Raw genomic sequence first — 6,561 nt, 5'->3', positions numbered from 1 at the left:
AGTAGCACCTGGAGTGGGGGTAAGTCTAATCCTGCCCCTGGTTCCTCAGCCCCCAGAGTGCAAGGGGTGTACCCCCTACTGCCCTCTCCAGGCCAGGCGCAGAACCCAGACATTGTCATCACTGCAACCAGCCGGGACACTTCAAGGCTGCGTGTCCCCAGCGTGATAAGCCCCCATCCCTGTCCCAGAAACCGTCCACTGTTTTATGTGTGGGAGGGGGTGGTGGGAGGTCCCTGGACAATTACCAACCCATCACCATCGCCGCTCAGCGGTCATGGGACTGCGGGACACAGGCGCTGAACGAACCCTGGTACGTCCTGAGATGGTGTCCCCTCAAGACTTGGTACCGGGGAAAACCCTTTCCGTCTCCGGAATTGGAGGCGTGGAACCGGCGCTGCCTGTCGCAAAGGTATTTTTGGACTTGGGCGCCGGGAGGGGAATGTGGGAGGTGGGAGTAACGCCAAATATTCCTGCCAGTGTGTTACTTGGGACCGATTTGGGGCAGCTAGTGTCTCAGTATGTGGCCACTGAACCCCCAAGTTTGGCTCCCCAAGAATGTCATGACTCTACTGTGAATGCTGATGTTGATGTGTTGAATGTGCCTCCAACAGTGGAGGAGGGAGTGAAACCTGATGGTAATCCATGCACTGACACCCCTCACACAGGGTTCACAGTGAGGACAGGTGAGGAGACTGTAGGGGAGAGCTCAGAGGTGGAAGGAGGGGCTGCTATGGGCAGTGTAGGCCCCTAAGTGAATCCAGCCTGCTGAGTCTAGGGCCTTTGCAGGAACAGGCAATGGGGGGAGGGGGCGTCCCGGGAGAGGAGCCACCAGGTAAGACTCCAGGGCAGGAGTTTCCCACACCTGGGATGTCAGGAGGCCAGGGAAGTCTGCCTGACCCGGCGACTTGGTCAGGAGCCAAAGGGAAGCAGGCGCTACCTGTGGGCACAGCGGTCGTGGCCGCTGCCACCAGGAGTGGGAGCGCTGGACCCCAAGGAGCCTCGCAGAGGTCCGACGGCTTCCCCCTCTCCGACCAAGTGGCTGCTGAGTCAGACAGAAGCCAGGAGACAGATCCCGGGGAGCTGACAGCGGATGTGGCAGTGTTGTCCATTCTTGCCACATCGAGTCAGGGATTTCAGGCAGCGTTTGAAGCAGATGCTAGCCTGAAAGCTCTCAAGGAGCAGGCGGCACAGCCTCCCTGGGAGTCAGACCGCGAGCGGGTGGTCTGGGACCAGGGATGGCTGTACCGGGTAACGGTCCAGCAGGGTTCACCGGAGGCGTGGCCCAGGGACCGACAGTTAGTGGAACCCTATCTGTTCTGGTGTGGAATTGTTGCAAATAGCAACGAAATTCCCATGGCTGGACACCTAGGGATCGCTAAAACCAGGGCCAGGCTAGCGCCTGAGATATAGAGATCAGCCTCCCACAGCGATCGAATGGGTCCAGGTTTGATCCCTGTATGACCGGCAGAACAAACCACATGCGCTGGTACCGCCTGTGTACTGATCCGATAATCCTGAGAGAAGTTATTCCATTTATTAGGTATTGGGAATAGATTCTGCAGGGAAGCTGAAGGGTGGAGATTGTTAGCCCACCCAGGTACAGGGGGGGGGGACACAGAAGGATTAAGAGCTGAGGACACATGGAGAATCAGACACAACAGAAAAAGATGATGATGAAATAAGGAAGAGGGCATATGCCAGCCAGAGGGGAGCAAGCACATGCTTTTTGGGGGCTGCCTGACAACTAGAAGTCTTGTACCTGTGGAACGCAGAGCTCCCCGGCCTCCACAAGCGACCTTCAACCTGGTAAATTGACCTCCAGCGTTATACCTCTAAGCCTTGTACTATTATTGTTATATTTTACTCTGACTGTAACCCTTGGTATAGTTTTACTGTATATTTCTTGTAATTATCTAGTGCGCCCTTAAGGCAATTAAACCATAAATTAATTTTGGGCTGATCCTTTTATCCTGATTGCGAATCTTAGAATACCCAGCGTGGGTAACAGGGCAGTCTCCCCGGTGGCCATTTGCTCTAGGTGCAGTCCCCTTATTGACCTGAGAGACAAACGGGGTGCCGGAGAGCTGTGCCTGTGTAGTTGCGTCACGGATTGGTGACGTGGGAGGAACCAGTTTCCTTCACAACATTACTATACAATTTAACTCTTCTTGACTCGGCGCCTTCTTCTTCCCTTACATGCCCCCATGGTAAATGATGGTCGTCCCCGACCATATAACTGTGTAAAACATTTAAACAACACACATCAAAGTTCAAAACAGTCCTAACCACTCTGTTCTTCTCCAGTGTATGACGTCCTTCTCTGTTGGTGTCTGCGGGTCACTTGGCTGGAATGACCCCGGATCCACTGGGTTGGGACCCTGTACAAGAGTGTTCTTGTTCTATTTTTCTTCTCCCCCCTTAGAGTGTGACGTAAGAGTGCACTGATCAACAAACTCCTTATAGTGTCACCAGTAGGCCGAGGTCACCCTTGCGAGTGCAATGCGAGAAACTTGAGCGAGTCTCTTGCATCAATACCCGGCACTGCCGCTGGCACTCGGGACCGGAGCGTTCAGCTGCATAGAAATACACGCAGCTGCACACTCCGGTCCCGAGTGCCGGGTACTGATGCGAGAGACTTGCTCGAGTTTCTCGCACTGCTCTCGCAAGTGTGACCCGGGCCTTAGAGCAGAGATTACAAGTTCTGCAGGAATCCGCTTGTAAGCACTGCGCATGGTCGGCCTCCACCACTGCTGACTGGTAACCTCGGCAACGAGCAGTAAACAATACATTCAAAACAAGGATTTTAATAAGATGTAAATTGCAAAATTGCTTTTTTATTACAATTGTACCAATAAAAGTCCATAAGAATTAATGTGTATGATGTGAGTGTAGGTTAGCAGCTCATAGTGGGCTCTGCCTCAGAGGGATCCCCTCACTCAGCTTCCAGGGGGATGCAGGACACATCCCATCACTGGATATAATTCCTGCAGTATAGCGCTGATTTCCAGAAGACAGGGCGCAAAGAGCAGGGGGCGGGCGGATGTGTAAGACAGGCAGAGCAGGGGGCGGGCGGATGTGTAGACAGGCAGAGCTAGGGGCGGGCAGGACATATAGGCAGAGCTAGGGGCGGCAGGAGCAGCGCTGGGGGCGGGCAGGACACACAGGCAGGGCACACAGGCAGGGCAGGCTCCGTGTATGCAGATGTAGCACAGGGGAGTGCAGTCTGGGCGGCGCGTACACACACGGCGCTCTGCGGCCGCAGCAGCTCTATAAATAGCCCGGCCGGCCCGGCGTGCTGCACGTTGTCCTGTGGCTTGTGGAGGTGAGTGCGCGGAGGCTGCGGCAGAGCCCGATGGCTGTAGTGTGTCAGATTGCGCCTTCTGCGATGTGCGGATTGGACAATGATGCGGGGTGTGCCGTACTGTGCCTGCTGGGGGTTGTAGTTCTCTGCAGGTCTCCCATGTGGCCGGTGCGAGGCCTGTATTGGGGGCTGCGGAGGGATGCCCGGCATTAGTGCTGCCCGCCCCGTTATTTCCTTGGTCCTATGACTGTAAATTGTCGCAGCTGCTCGTGTTGTCGCTTCTGTGCTCGTGCAGTTGGAGTGGAGCGATTTCCTCTTGGTAACTTAACCCCCTCGGCGCCTGCTGGCTGTGGCTGCCGTCCTCCCTCCGTTGTGGCTTTCCCTGGTCAGGGTTTCCTGTCGCAGTGTGCTCACCTCCTGACTGGCGCTTCTGCAGCTTCTTCCCTCTTGTCCCCATTATGTTTCCCCCCACACATCATTCTGCAGTGGAGCCGCGTACCACAGTAGTGTGTGCCCAGCAGCAGCAGCAGCGCCCTCTCCTGTCCGTGGGGGCCTCTATAGCCGGGTACCCTGCTCATCACTTCCATGTCTATCGTCCCCTTACCTTATGGGGCCTGTAGCCACCTAGGGCCAGATTCCCACATCCATGTTCCGCAGGCAGAGTGTGGCGTGCCACCCACGGACCGGACGCCGCTGTTCTGGCCCAAGCTTGACAACCGTGGATGTCAGATGAGTCGCAGCCGGTCTGTACCCACAAAACACGGTGCTGAGTCTGCGCCCAAAAATCACTTTGGCTGTGTGCACACGTTGTGGATTTCCTGCGGATCTGCAAAGTGATTTACAGTACAATGTAAATCAATAGGAAAAAAACCAAAACCGCTGTGCTAATGGTGCGTGAAACTCTGCACATTAAACGCAGCGGATTGGAAGAAGGAGCATGTCACTCCTCTTCTGCGGATCTGCAGCATTTCTGCACCCTTCCATTGTAGAAATCCGCAGGGGTAAAAACGCATGAAATCCACAGAAAATCCACAAGAAAACCACATCAAATCTGCACTTGCGTTTTCTGCCAGGAGATGAGTTTGTGCAGAAAACTCTGCCCCCAATTCTGCAACATGTGCACATAGCCTTAAACTTTTTGTTAATTTCAATGTCAAGTCAACGTAAAAAAAAAAAAAAAAATCCATGGCCACACTGTCCTAGCAAAGTGAAGGCGACTTCATGAAAACTCGCGTCCGCTTAGGTTTAGGTGCTGCAGAACAGTGTTTTTTTTTTTTTTTTTTTTTTCTCTCTTCCTTGTCCCTACAGGCTTGATTGGAAGCCTGGAAAAAAAAAAAAAAAAGTAATGCAATTATGTATCTTAAGGGCAGAATCAAAGCTTTTCTATACTAAAAAAAAAAAAAACCTTACAAAACTCTGCTTCAAATTTGCCAAAAAAAGTGAAAAATACATTTAAAAAATCCACCCTGATTGTTACAAATTGTGATGCTGATTAAAAAGCTGCAGGAATAAAACGTGGCACATGGACAGTGTGTGAGTACAGCCCAAAAGCTGCAGAAGAAACTGATGCTGGATCCGCTGGTCAGTCTGCAACACACTGTGTGAACAAGCCTTTATGCTCTCGTTATCTGCCCAGAGGGTTTCTGCAGCCGCTTTTTTTCTGGTTTCTCCCTGCAGCCGCTTTTTACCTGCAGTCTGCACAGTTTTGGAGAATGATTGTTCACTAACGCGAGCTAAAAATCTGTCCTGTTCTCGTGCAGGAAAGCATTCCCCAACTCGTATTACAGTTTTGTATGCTCCTGAAATGTAACATGTCCATAAAAATCGGATGGTCTGTGTGGCGCGTGGTTGTTCGTTTATTTTTCTCACCCATCAGATTTTGAAGTTAATACGGTTGTGAAAAAATATGCAGATCTGCGCTGTCTCATCGAGTGCAGTCCCAATTTTATCATATTGCATTAATCTGATTTATACTCTAGTATGAACGAACCCGAATTCTTGAATCCCTGTTGGAAGCAACAGGTGTAATGGCAACAAGCGCAGTGGTGATATCGTAGCTTATCCCCCCCATGTTGACTCCATTACGTTGGTCTTTTTTGCTTTTGTGATTGTACTCATGCACATACCAGAGCGATGTACTGAGTCTTTATGGCACTTGTAGTCTTTGGATCTCCATATGGCACTGCATTACAGATCTGTTCTTGCCTGTAAAGAGGGCTTTTCAGAGATCTCTAGGGCATGTCATCTGATGGATCATTTGGGAACTATTGTCTATTATGACTTCATTAAAATTGGCTTTTGTGACATTGCATGGTCATAAGGCCTGAGGACCATGATGGGACTCGCTAAGAGGGGCATGCCAGAGACATCCAACAGCAACGCTGATGTGCTTAGTCTGATGTGGTGTGTGTGTGTGTGTGTATACATATGGCGGTTCTTTACAAGCATTAGAGGGTGCACAACTCCTAGCACAGCTGTTCAGGTTCCATTCCTCAGCTCTATGGCCATGTTCAGGCTTTCTTTTCCTTTATTTTTTTTATGTGGATCTGAGTCACAACCAACTCTATCTATCTATCACGCACGGACTGTATTGTATCAGACTGCACTCGCTTTTCAACACAGTTTTGCATCATTTTCTTTTCTCAGTTTCTCCCCTCTATCCAGCCATTGTCTGCTAAGAATAGTGCAGGGATCATGCTGTACACCTAAGTGCCTCTGTAACACGGAGTCGTGAAATGCATTGAGTCTTCAGCAGTCAGTGCCAAGATTACATTTCCATATCTCAGGTTAGCTGTATTCAGATTAAGGAAAATTAGTCTTTCACCTCTGCCATCTTCTCTGCAGCGACCAAAGATCATGCAGAAGATCACACGTGTGTCATATTGAGTCCTATGCGGGTTCTGTCTGATCTACTCTTCGACAGCACTCACATTAACATCGCTTATGTGAATAGGCCAAAAGTGAGAAACGGACTGTTTGTTTGCTAGTGACAGCTGTCTCATGTAACACTACACAGGGGCTGTGACCAGATGACGCTGTGAGATACTGATGCGTTGTTACAAAGTCCTAGATGGTTTATCTGTGCCGGAGCCTCCTGGTGTGTCCTGTAGGTGCTGCGCCGGAGCCTCCTGGTGTGTCCTGTAGGTGCTGCGCCAGAGCCTCCTGGTGTGTCCTGTAGGTGCTGCGCCGGAGCCTCCTGGTGTGCCCTGTAGGTGCTGCGCCGGAGCCTCCTGGTGTGTCCTGTAGGTGCTGTGCCAGAG

General features: G+C 51.3%; 1 protein-coding gene across 2 annotated transcripts in view; it reads left to right on the top strand.

The window, feature by feature from the left end:
* The first annotated feature begins 3,128 nt into the window (after nt 1-3,128).
* ACSL1 (acyl-CoA synthetase long chain family member 1) overlaps nt 3,129-6,561 on the top strand; it is a 92,066-nt gene continuing 88,633 nt past the window's right edge. Inside the window, exon 1 of one of the 2 annotated variants that reach the window (XM_077279590.1) lies at nt 3,129-3,322. The gene's annotated coding sequence lies outside the window, so the exon portion shown is untranslated. The remainder of the gene's footprint in view (nt 3,323-6,561) is intronic. The other variant, XM_077279589.1, reaches the window with a different exon arrangement.

Source organism: Ranitomeya variabilis, chromosome 1 (genome assembly GCF_051348905.1).
Source record: "Ranitomeya variabilis isolate aRanVar5 chromosome 1, aRanVar5.hap1, whole genome shotgun sequence".
In the NCBI taxonomy this organism is placed as follows: domain Eukaryota; kingdom Metazoa; phylum Chordata; class Amphibia; order Anura; family Dendrobatidae; genus Ranitomeya; species Ranitomeya variabilis.
The sequence above is the reverse complement of the archived record's forward strand: the minus strand, read 5'-3'. Positions and strand labels throughout refer to the sequence as shown.